The sequence below is a fragment of the Ranitomeya imitator genome, chromosome 6 (genome assembly GCF_032444005.1).
Source record: "Ranitomeya imitator isolate aRanImi1 chromosome 6, aRanImi1.pri, whole genome shotgun sequence".
In the NCBI taxonomy this organism is placed as follows: domain Eukaryota; kingdom Metazoa; phylum Chordata; class Amphibia; order Anura; family Dendrobatidae; genus Ranitomeya; species Ranitomeya imitator.
Genome location: NC_091287.1, coordinates 94,368,273 through 94,381,968, shown reverse-complemented (window position 1 = coordinate 94,381,968; position 13,696 = coordinate 94,368,273).

The window sequence follows — 13,696 nt, the reverse complement described above, 5'->3', positions numbered from 1 at the left end:
TGACCTCACCTCCTTACTTACCAAAATCCCGCACTGTCTGTCTGCCATTTCAGCCTTCTTTTCTGCTCGCTTTCTACAACTGAACATGGACAAAACAGAATTCATCATCTTTCCCCCATCTCACTTTACCCCTCCACCCGACCTATCCATCAATGTCAATGGCTGCTCACTATCCCCAGTCCCACAAGCCCGGTGCCTCGGGGTGATCCTTGACTCTGCCCTCTCTTTCAAGCCACATATCCAAGCCCTTGCCTCCTCCTGTCGTCTCAAACTCAAAGATATTTCCCGGATCCGTGCTTTCCTTGACCGCAACACTGCAAAAACGCTAGTGCATGCCCTTATCATCTCCCGCCTCGACTATTGCAACCTCCTACTCTCTGGACTCCCTTCTAGCACTCTGGCACCACTCCAATCCATCCTACACTCTGCTGCCCGACTAATCCACCTGTCCCCCCGCTATTCCCCAGCCTCTACCTTGTGTCAAGCCCTTCACTGGCTTCCTATCGCCCAGAGACTCCAGTTCAAAACCCTCACACTGACATACAAAGCCATCCACAACCTGTCTCTTCGATACATCTGTGACATGGTCTCCCGGTACCTACCTACACGCAACCTCCGATCCTCTCAAGACCTCCTTCTCTACTCCCCTCTCATCTCTTCTTCCCACAACCGCATCCAAGACTTCTCCCGCGCTTCCCCCATACTCTGGACCTCTACCCCAACACATCAGACTCGCGCCTACCATAGACACCTTCAAAAAGAACCTGAAGACTCACCTCTTCCGACAAGCCTACAGCCTGCAGTGATCCTGAAGTTACTGAACCGCCGCACAACCTGCCCCACCCTCTCCAGGTGTTTCATCACCCATCCCCTGCAGACTGTGAGCCCTCATGGGCAGGGTCCTCCCTCCTTATGTACTCGTGTGCCTTGTTATCTGCTCATGTTTAAAGTATTTGTCTATATTTGCCCCGTATTCACATGTAAAGCACCATGGAATAAATGGCGCTATAAAAATGTAAAATAATAATAATAAAATTTAGCTAGATTCAAATTTTTACCAGTCTATCGAGAAAAGACTACATTTAGGCTACGGTCAGACGGCCATATGTTCTCTCATGCGAGGAAATTGGGCTGATTATACTAATGACACTATTCTCAAACTGTCAGAGTTGAGCAGTGTCCTATTCTCTCATATGCGGGAATCACAGCACAGGTGTGGACTAGATGGAGAACTTAATTTCTGCATTGTCCGATGATATCAGCGTGTAGTCCGATGTTTTACACCCATAGAATTGTATGGATGCACATGATCCAATTATCGGATGCAATCTGATAAAACATGGACTATCACTCGGCTGTGTTAAACGCTAGTGTGAGCGAGTCCTTATATGTGAAAACATTTCAGAATTCAATATTCATCTTCCTTTCTGCTGCTTCCCCTTAGTGTTAGGTATCATAAGCATATTACATCCATATTTTTTGCAAAAAAATAGGAACAGATCATAACAGCAGGAAACAGCAATTTGTTTCTTTCTCCCTCCAACTGGGATTTGTTCCTGTTTTTGGCAAAGTTGATAGCACACCTATCTTTTTATACAAAACCTGTAGAGAAGCATAGTCTTGTTGCCCTCACCAACCCCACAACAAAAAAATTGTCTTTAATTCACATACCTATCTAAGTTTTCTGCCACATATGGGGTACCAGTGTACTCAGGACAAATTGGACAACAACTTTTGGAGTCCAATTTCTCCCATTACCCTTGGAAAAATAAAAAACTGGGGGCTTAAAAAATAATTTTTGTGGGAAAAAATGTTTGTTTTTTTCACAGCTGGGCGTTATAAACTTTAGTGAAACACTTGGGGGTTCAAAGTGCTCACGACACATCTAGATAAGTTCCTTGGGGGTCTAGTTTCCAAAATGGGGTCACTTGTGGGAGGCGTTTCCACTATTTAGGCACATCAGGGGCTCTTCAAATGCGACATGGTGTCCGATCTCATTTCCAGCCAATTTTGGTTTGAAAAAGTCAAACGGCACTTCTTCCCTTCCGAGCTCTGCCATGCGCCCAAATAGTGGTTTACCGCCACATATGGGGTATCATCATGCTCAAGACAAATTGGACAACAACTTTTGTGGTCCAATTTCTCCTGTTACCCTTGGGAAAATAAAAAATTGGGGACTAAAATATCATGTTTGTGGAAAAAATATTTTTTATTTTTACGGCTCTACGTTATAAACTTTAGTGAAATACGTGGGGGTTCAAAGTGCTCAACACACATCTAGATAAGTTCCTTGGGGGGGGGTCTAGTTTCCAAAATGGGGTCACTTGTGGGGTGTCACGCTCACGCCCTGACTGGTGGGCGTGAACTCAGGGGTTTGTGGCCCCACTGTGCCACGAACCAGACTACCCTGGAAGGGGCATGACTATGACAGCTGCCTTGGTCTTCACTGGAGCCTCTGATGGTTAGGTCAGGCTTGTGCGGCAGGCAGCTGCCAGGTGCTACTCCAGGGTGGTGGCTGTGGCTACTGATCCCACTTGGGAAACAGGAACACCAGGATTGGTGCGGGCATCAGGCAGGACTAGCAGATGAGCACAGATGAAACTCAGATGAGTAGGCTGGCACGGCTGAGACACAGAGCTGGCAGAGACACAGGACAAGGTACGAGAACAAAGACACAGGGACCAGGATATTCTGCCTCCTGGAGGGCGGGCAACAAGATCAAGGCAAGAACACTGAGAAAAGCCTCTAGAGAGGAAGTAACACAGAGCAAGGCCTGGAAAACTCAGAAGCTAAACACAAACTGAGCTAACACATTGCACAGGCCCAGTCCACTGGGTGGAGCTGCACTAAATACTGGAGGCCTCTTGGTAATTGGTCAGGAACAGATCAGACAGGTGCAACTGATTCCTATAAGAACCAGAGAGTTTAGGCGCCGCCCCCCCTATGCACACAGCCAGGAAGCATGCAGAGAGGAGAGGCACAGAATATGGAGCTGGCAAGAAGCAGAAACCACATCATGACCTGGAGCAGTGGGTAAGATAGTGTGAGAGATGAGAGGCCATGCCGTGATGCCAGCAGAGTTGCTACATGGGGGTTTCCACTGTTTAGGCACATCTGGGGCTCTCCAAACGCGACATGGCGCACGATCTCCATTCCAGCCAATTTTGGTTTGAAAAAGTCAAACGGTGCTCCTTCCCTTCCAGGCTTTGCCATGCACCCAAATAGTGGTTTACCCCCACATATGGGGTATCACCATGCTCAAGACAAATTGGAGAACAACTTTTGGCATCCAATTTTTCCTGATACCCTTGGGAAAATAAAAAATTGGGGACTAAAATATCATGTTTGTGGAAAAAATAAGATTTTTTATTTTTATGGTTCTACGTTATAAACTTTAGTGAAATACTTGGGGGTTCAAAGTGCTCACGACACTTCTAGATAAGTTCCTTGGGGGATCTGCTTTCCAAAATGGGGTCACTTGTGGGGTGTTTTCACTGTTTAGGCACATCAGGGGCTTTCCAAACACGACATGGCGTCCAATTTCAATTCCAGCCAATTTTGGTTTGAAAAAGTCAGACAGCACTCCTTCCCTTCCGAGCCCTGCCGTGTGCCCAAACAGTAGTTCCCCCCACTATCAGCGTACTCAGGACAAATTGGACAACAACTTTTTCTCTTCATTTTCTTCTTTTTCTCTTGTGAAAATAAAAAAGTGTTGCTAAAATATCATTTTTGTGACTAAAAAGTTAAATGTTCATTTTTTCCTTACATGTTGCTTCTGCTCCTGTGAAACACATGAAGGGTTAATAAACTTCTTGAATGTGGTTTTGATCAGCTTGAGGGGTGCAGTTTTTAGAATGGTGTCACTTTGAGGTATTTTCTGCCATATAGACCCCTCAAAGTGACTTCAAAAGTGAGGTGGTCCCTAAAAAATGGTTTTGTAAATTTTGTTGTTAAAATGAGAAATCAGTGGTAATCTTTTAACCCTTATAACTTCCTAATAAAAAAAAATTTTGTTTCCAAAATTGTGCTGATGTAAAATAGACATGTGGGAAATGTTAATTATTAACTATTTTGTGTGACATATTACTCTGATTTAAGGGCATAAAAATTCAAATTTTGAAAATTACTTAATTTGCCAAATTTCCATTTTTTACACAAATAATCGCAAGTTATATCAAAGAAATGTTACCACTAATGTGAAGTACAATATGTCACGAAAAAATATTCTCAGAATCGCCAAGATCCGTTGAAGCGTTCCATAGTGATTACCTCATAAAGGGACAGTGGTCAGAATTGTAAAAAATTGCCCCTGTCATTAACGTGCAAACCACCCTCAGGGGTAAAGGGGTTAAACAATTCTGGACTGTCCATATGATGATGTCATGTGTTTGGAAGCTTCTGTTTTTTGGCAACATCTGAGTTAAATAGAGACATACCTGTGGATGTATTTTAATGCACACCTGAAAAACACTGCTTCTTTGTGCAGCATCATGGGAAAGTCTAAAGAAATCAGCCAAGATATCAGGAAGAGAATTGTGGACTTGCACAAGCCTGGCTCATCCTTGGGTACAATTTCAAGATACCTGAAGGTGCCTCGTTCATCTGTACAAACAATTATACACAAGTAGAAACAAGATGGGAATGTCCAGCCATCATACCGCTCAGGATGGAAACGGGTTCTGTGTCCCTGACATGAATATGCTTTGGTCTGACGTGTGCATATCAACCTAACGACAAAAGCAAAGGACATTGTCAAGATGATGGTGGAAATAAATACTGTATCAACATGGGCTGAAAGGCCACTCTGCCATGAAGAAGCCATTACTCCAAAAGAAACATAAAAAGTCAGCTTAATGTTTGTAAATATACACAGGAACAAAGACCTTAATTTTTGGAGACATTTCCTGTGGTCTGATGAAACTAAAATTGAACTTTTTGGGCATAATGACCATCGTTACGTTTGGAGGAAAAAGGGAGAGGATTGGAAGCCTAAGAACACCATCCCAACAGTGAAACACGGGGGTGGCAGCATCATGTTGTGGCGTTGTTTTGCTGCAGGAGGGACTGGTGCACTTCACAGAATAGATGACATCATGAGAAAAGAAGATTATGTGGCAATACTGAAGCAACATCTCAAGACATCAGCCAGGAAGCTAAAGCTTGGGCGGAAATATGTCTTCCAGATGGACAATGACCTGAAGCATACTGCCAAAATGGTAACAAAGTGGCTTAATGATAAAGTCAATGTTTTGGTGTGGCATCACAAAGCCCTGATCTGAATCCTATTGAAAGTTTATGGGAAAGCTGAAAAGGCCGATGCGAGCAAGGCGACCTACAAACCTGGATCAGTTACACCAGTTTTGTCAGGAGGAATGGGCCCAAATTCTGACCAACTATTGTGAGAAGCTTGTGGAAGGATATCCCAAGTCATTCAGTTTAAGGGCAATGGTACCAAATACTAATGAAATGTATGTAAACTTGTAACTTTGCAGTAAGTAATAAAAGTGCCTTAAAACATTCTCTCTCTCATTATTCTGGCATTTGGCAAATATTAATAATTATGGTAATCCTAATTGACCTAAAACGGGAAAGGTTTATTCTGATTTCATGTCCAATATTGAGAAAAACATGAATATGTGTCTTTTTATATAGTGTATGTAAAATTCTGGTTTCAGCTGTATTTTAGAAAAGATATTTTTTGATTGCTATTATAGCAAAATACACACGTTACGAATTTACAGCAGTTGTAGTGAACGAGATATTATCGAATGCACATTACTGAAGAAAAATCTCCAACAAATCTGCTAATGTGTGAATGCAGCCTTAGGCCGGAGTCACACACAGCGAGATACGGCCGAGTCTCGCAGGTTAAAAACAAGCTCTGGCATTGGCACTCCGGAGCGGAGCGTGCGGCTCCATGTATTGCTATACGGCAGCACGCTCCGCTCTGGAGTGCAGGTGCCAGAGCTTGGTTTTAACCTGCGAGACTCGGCCGTATCTCGCTGTGTGTGATCCTGGCCTTACAGGACAATTAACCCCTTTCTGACCTCGGACGGGACAGTACGTCCGAGGTCAGAACCCCCGCTTTGATGCGGGCTCCATCAAAGCCTGCATCAAAGCCGGGACATGTCAGCTGTTGTCAACAGCTGACATGTGCCCGCAATAGCGGCGGGTGAAATCGCGATTTACCCACCGCTATTAACTAGTTAAATGCCGCTGTCAAAGGCAGACAGCAGCATTTAACCAGCGCTTCCGGCCATCGGGCCGGAAACGAGCGCATTGCCGACCCCCGTCACGTGATCAGGGGTCAGCGATGCTTTTGCATAGTAACCATAAAGGTCCTTGAGACCTCTATGGTTACTGATGCCGGTTTGCTGTGAGCGCCACCCTGTGGTCGGCGCTCATAACAAGCCTGCAATTCAGCTACATAGCAGCGATCTGATGATCGCTGCTATGTAGCAGTGCCGATCCAGTTGTGCCAACTTCTAGCCTCCCATAGAGGCTATAGAAGAATTGCAAAAGTCTAAAAAAAGTTAAAAAAAGTGAAAAAAATAAAAAAAATATAAAACTTTAAATCACCCCCCCATTTCGCCCCATTCAAAATAAAATAGAAAAAAAATCAAACCTACACCTATTTGGTATCGTCGCATTCAGAATCGCCCGATCTATCAATTAAAAAAAGCATTAACCTGATCGCTAAACTTCGTAGCGAGAAAAATATTCGAAACGTCAGAATTACGTTTTTTTGGTCGCCGTGACATTACATTAAAATGCAATAACAGGCGATCAAATGAACGTATCTGCACAAATGTGGTATCAATAAAAACATCAGCTTGGAACGCAAAAAATAAGCCCTCAACCGACCCCAGATCCCGAAAAATGGAGGTGCTACGGGTATCGCAAAATGGCACAATTTTTTTTTGTTTAGCAAAGTTTGGAATTTTTTTCACCACTTAGATTAAAGAGAACCTACACATGTTTGGTGTCTGTGAACTCGTAATGATCTGGAGAATCATAATATCAGGTCAGTTTTAGCATTTAGTGAACCTAGCAAAAAAGGCAAACAAAAAACAAGTGTGGGATTGCACTTTTTTTGCAATTTCACCGCACTTTGAATTTTTTTCCCGTTTTGTAGTACTTGACATGGTAAAACCAATGATGTCGTTCATCAAAAGTACAACTCGGCCCGCAAAAAATAATCCCTCACATGGCCATATTAATGGAAAAATAAAAAAGTTATGGCTCTGGGAAGGTGGGGAGCGAAAAACGAACATGGAAAAACGGAGAATCCCAAGTTCATGAAGGGGTTAATACCTTGTGATCATAGTTTTTTGGCAGTATGACATTTGTTAATGACTATGTGAAAATCTTCACAATGAACATGATGTGACTGAGAAGTGTGAATCGATCGTAATATGCAGCAGATCCATGGCAAACGCTTCTTGTTGATTTGACAATCCTCAGTACAGTTCATTCGGCTTTTTTCCATGGTTTGTGAGTGCGGCTGGATAACCCTATTTATCGGCAGGGTGCTGCATGCAATATGCGCCATATGGGAATTTAACCAATGTGGAAAGCCGGATCCAGAACAACAAGCGGAAACAGTCCGACTGTCATCCAGAAACACCAGACCATTTTCTGCCATCCGTAGGTCCGTGTTTTCTTTTATAGATACATAAGGCATCTGATTTTTTACATCAACAATGTCATTAACCCCTTAATCCCATATGACGTACTATCCCGTCCAGGTGACCTGGGACTTAATTCCCATGGACGGGATAGTACGTCATATGCGATCGGCCGCGCTCACGGGGGGAGCGCGGCCGATCGCGGCCGGGTGTCAGCTGCCTATCGCAGCTGACATCCGGCACTATGTGCCAGGAGCGGTCACGGACCGCTCCCGGCACATTAACCCCCGGCACACCGCGATCAAAGATGATCGCGGTGTGCCGGCGGTGCAGGGAAGCATCGCGCAGGGAGGGGGCTCCCTGCGGGCTTCCCTGAGACGATCGGTACACGGTGATGTGCTCACCGTGTACCGAGCGTCTTCTCCCTGCAGTCCCCGGATCCAAAATGGCCGCCGGGCTGCATCCGGGTCCTGCAGGGAGCACTTCCGGGTCAGGATCAGGCTGCAGCTGCAGCTCTAATCCTGCCCGGCTGTATGTAAGATCACCGATCTAACAGAGTGCTGTGCACACTGTCAGATCGGTGATCTGTGATGTCCCCCCCTGGGACAAAGTGAAAAAGTAAAAAAAAAAATTTCCACACTTGTAAAAAAAAAAATAAAAAAAAAATTCCTAAATAAAGCAGAAAAAAAAAATATTATTCCCATAAATACATTTCTTTACATAAAAAAAAAACAATAAAAGTACACATATTTAGTATCGCCGCGTCCGTAACGACCCGACCTATAAAACTGGCCCACTAGTTAACCCCTTCAGTGAACACCGTAAGAAAAAAAAAAAAAAAAACGAGCCAAAAAAACAACGCTTTATTATCATAACGCTGAACAAAGAGTGGAATAACACGCGATCAAAAAGACGGATATAAATAACCATGTTACCTCTGAAAACGTCATCTTGTCCCGCAAAAAACGAGCCGCCATATAGCATCATAACCAAAAAAATAAAAAAGTTATAGTCCTCTGAATAAAGCGATGCCAAAATAATTATTTTTTCTATAAAATAGCTTTTATCGTATAAAAGCGCCAAAACATAAAAAAAATGATATAAATGAGGTGTCGCTGTAATCGTACTGACCCGAAGAATAAAACTGCTTCATCAATTTTACCAAACGCGGAACGGTATAAACGCCTCCCCCAAAAGAAATTCATGAATAGCTGGTTTTTGGTCATTCTGCCTCACAAAAAAATCGGAATAAAAAGCGATCAAAAACTGTCACGTGTCCGAAAATGTAACCGATAAAAACGTCAACTCGTCCCGCAAAAAACAAGACCTCACATGACTCTGTGGACCAAAATATGGAAAAATTATAGGTCTCAAAATGTGGAGACGCAAAAACTTTTTTGCTATAAAAAGCGTCTTTTAGTGTGTGACGGCTGCCAATCATAAAAATCCGCTAAAAAACTCGCTATAAAAGTAAATCAAACCCCCCTTCATCACCCCCTTAGTTAGGCTAGGTTCACATTGCGTTAATGGGTTAACGCTAACGGACAGCGTTGCACGGCGAAAATGTCACAATTAACGCCGTGCAACGGGTCCGTTAGCACAACCATTGACAGCAATGTGATTTTCAGGTGTAGCGCATCGCTAGAGCGTGCCATTTTCGGCTCGCGCTAGCAAGGTGCCATTCTTTTGTGGCGCGCCTCAGACGCTGCTTGCAGCGTCCGCGGCGCGCCCGAGGTCCGATCCCCGATCTTCCAGAGCGGGGACGTTAACGCGACCACTAAACACGACACCTAAAAAGACATTGTGTTAGCGCAATCCGCTAGTGCTAAACGGATTTCCCTAACGCAATGTGAACCTAGCCTTAGGGAAAAATAATAAAATTAAAAAAAATGTATTTATTTCCATTTTCGGGTTAGGGTTAGGGCTAGGGGTGGGGCTAGGGTTAGGGTTTGGATTACATTTACGGTTGGGATTAGGGTTGGGATTAGAATTAGGGGTGTGTCAGGGTTAGGTGTGTGGTTAGGGTTACAGTTGGGATTAGGGTTAGGGGTGTGTTTGGATTAGGGTTTCATTTATAATTGGGGGGTTTCCACTGTTTAGACACATCAGGGGCTCTCCAAACGCGACATGGCGTCCGATCTCAATTCCAGCCAATTCTGCATTGAAAAAGTAAAACAGTGCTCCTTCACTTCCGAGCTCTCCCGTGCGCCCAAACAGGGGTTTACCCCAACATATGGGGTATCAGCGTACTCGAGACAAATTGGACAACAACTTTTTGGGTCCAAGTTCTCTTGTTATCCTTGGGAAAATAAAAATTTGGGGGGCTAAAAATCATTTTTGTGGGAAAAAAAAGGATTTTTATTTTCACGGCTCTGCGTTGTAAACTGTAGTGAAACACTTGGGGGTTCAAAGTTTTCACAACACATCTAGATAAGTTCCATGGGAGGTCTAGTTTCCAATATGGGGTCACTTGTGGGTGGTTTCTACTGTTTGGGTACATCAGGGGCTCTGCAAATGCAACGTGACGCCTGCAGACCAATCCATCTAAGTCTGCATTCCAAATGGCGCTCCTTCCCTTCCGAGCTCTGCCATGAGCCCAAACAGTGGTTCCCCCCCACATATGGGGTATCAGCGTACTCAGGACAAATTGAACAACAACTTTTGGGGTCCAATTTATTCTGTTACCCTTGTAAAAATACAAAGCTGGGGGCTAAAAAAATCATTTTTGTGAAAAAAAAAAGAATTTTTATTTTCACGGGTCTGCGTTATAAACTGTAGTGAAACACTTAGGGGTTCAAAGTTCTCACAACACATCTAGATAAGTTCCATGGGAGGTCTAGTTTCTAATATGGGGTCACTTGTGGGGGGTTTGTACTGTTTGGGTACATCAGGGGCTCTGCAAATGCAACGTGACTCCTGCAGACCAATCCATCTAAGTCTGCATTCCAAATGGCGCTCCTTCCCTTCCGAGCTCTGCCATGCGCCCAAACAGTGGTTCCCCCCCACATATGGGGTATCAGCGTACTCAGGACAAATTGGACAACAACTTTTGGGGTCCAATTTATTATGTTACCCTTGTGAAAATACAAAACTGGGGGCTAAAAAATTTTTGCGAAAAAAAAATAAATTTATTTTAACGGCTCTGCGTTATAAACTGTAGTGAAACACTTGGGGGTTCAAAGCTCTCAAAACACATCTAGATAAGTTCCTTAGAGGGTCTAGTTTCCAAAATGGTGTCACTTGTGGGGGTTTTTAATGTTTAGGCACATCAGGGGCTCTCCAAACCAACATGGCGTCCCATCTTAATTCCAGTCAATTTTGCATTGAAAAGTCAAATGGCGCTCCTTCCCTTCCGAGCTCTGCTATGCACCCAAAAAGTGGTTTACCCCCACATATGGGGTATCGTCGCACTCAGGACAAATTGCACAACAACTTTTGTGGTCTAATTTCTTCTCTTACCCTTGGGAAAATAAAAAATTGGGGGCGAAAAGATCATTTTTGTGAAAAAATAAGATTTTTTATTTTTACGGCTCTGCATTATAAACTTCTGTGAAGCACTTGTTGGGTCAAAGTGCTCACCACACATCTAGATAAGTTCCTTAAGGGGTCTACTTTTCAAAATGGTGTCACTTGTGAGGGGTTCCAATGTTTAGGCACATCAGGGGCTCTCCAAACGCAACATGGCGTCCCATCTCAATTCCAGTCAATTTTGCATTGAAAAGTCAAATGGCGCTCCTTTCCTTCCGAGCTCTGCCATGCGCCCAAACAGTGGTTTACCCCCACATATGGGGTATCGTCGCACTCAGGACAAATTGCACAACAACTTTTGTGGTCTAATTTCTTCTCTTACCCTTGGGAAAATAAAAAATTGGTGGCGAAAAGATTATTTTTGTGAAAAAATATGATTTTTTATTTTTACGGCTCTGCATTATAAACTTCTGTGAAGCACTTGTTGGGTCAAAGTGCTCACCACACCTCTAGATAAGTTCCTTAAGGGGTCTACTTTCCAAAATGGTGTCACTTGTGGGGATTTCAATGTTTAGGCACATCAGGGGCTCTCCAAACGCAACATGGCATCCCATCTCAATTCCAGTCAATTTTGCATTGAAAAGTAAAATGGCGCTCCTTCCCTTCCGAGCTCTGCCATACGCCCAAACAATGGTTTACACCCATATACGGGGTATCAGCGTACTCAGGACAAATTGGCCAACAATTTTTGAGGTTCAATTTCTTCTCTTACTCTTGGGAAAATAAAAAATTGGGGGCGAAAAGATCATTTTTGTGAAAAAATATGATTTTTTATTTTTACGGCTCTGCATTATAAACTTCTGTGAAGCAATTGGTGGGTCAAAGTGGTCACCACACATCTAGATAAGTTCCTTAGGGTGTCTACTTTCCAAAATGGTGTCACTTGTGGGGGGTTTCAATGTTTAGGCACATCAGTGGCTCTCCAAACGCAACATGGTGTCCCATCTCAATTCCTGTCAATTTTGCATTTAAAAGTCAAATGGCGCTCCTTCCCTTCCGAGCTCTGCCATGCGCCCAAACAGTGGTTTACCCCCACATATGGGGTATCAGCGTACTCAGTACAGATTGTACAACAATGTTTGGCATCCATTTTATCCTGTTACCCTTGGTAAAATAAAACAAATTGGAGCTGAAATAAATTTTGTGTGAAAAAAAGTTAAATATTCATTTTTATTTAAACATTCCAAAAATTCCTGTGAAACCCCTGAAGGGTTAATAAACTTCTTGAATGTGGTTTTGAGCACCTTGAGGGGTGCAGTTTTTAGAATGGTGTCACACTTGGGTATTTTCTATCATATAGACCCCTCAAAATGACATCAAATGAGATGTGGTCCCTAAAAAAAAATGGTGTTGTAAAAATGAGAAATTGCTGGTCAACTTTGAACCCTTATAACTCCCTAACAAAAAAAAATTTTGGTTCCAAAATTGTGCTGATGTAAAGGAGACATGTGGGAAATGTTACTTATTAAGTATTTTGCGTGACATATCTCTGTGATTTAAGGGCATAAAAATTTAAAGTTGGAAAATTGCGAAATTTTCAAAATTTTCGCCAAATTTCCGTTTTTTTCACAAATAAACGCAAGTTATATCGAATAAATGTTACTACTAAAATGAAGTACAATATGTCACGAGAAAACAATGTCAGAATCGCCAAGATCCGTTGAAGCGTTCCAGAGTTATAACCTCATAAAGGGACAGTGGTCAGAATTGTAAAAATTGGCCCGGTCATTAACGTGCAAACCACCCTCGGGGCTTAAGGGGTTAATAATAAAAGGTGAAATACAGTTTTCTTAATGATTGCAGAGACACAGATGTCATACAATGTTAACCCCGTATATGACCCATTATTTTTCAACTCTTTGACTTCTAATGGGAGCGCGTGATCCAAAATACGGATCAAAGTGGTGCGTGCTGCGGCTTTTTACAGTCAGACCATCGAGAAAATCGTTCATATGAGCTACTACATTGACTTTCATTGGTCAGTGTTCTGTCTGTGTGTTATCAATTTTGCGTACGGACAATACTGATTATATACTGGTGTGAACGAGCCCTTAGGCCACGTTTACACGGTCAGTATTTTACCTCAGGATCTGTAAGCCTAAAGGTACCGTCACATTAAGCGACGCTGCAGCGATATAGACAACAATCCGATCGCTGCAGCGTCGCTGTTTATGTCGCTAGGAGACGTCAAACACGGCAACAGCAGAACGATGCAGGAGCGATCCAGTGACGTACTTATCGTTCTCGCTGGTTGTTCACTCCATGAAAAAACATTGCTGGCATCGTTGCTTTTGCTGTCAAACATGACGAATCACGCCGACCTGACGACCAAATAAAGTTCCGGACTTCTAGCTCCGACCAGCGATATCACAGCAGGATCCTGATCGCTGCTGCGTGTCAAACACAACGAGATCGCTATCCAGGACGCTGCAACGTCACGGATCGCTGTCGTTCTCGTTGTAAAGTTGCTCAGTGTGAAGGTACCTTAAATCAGGAGAGGAACAATCAGAGGAAAAGTATAATGGAAACACGTTACCCCT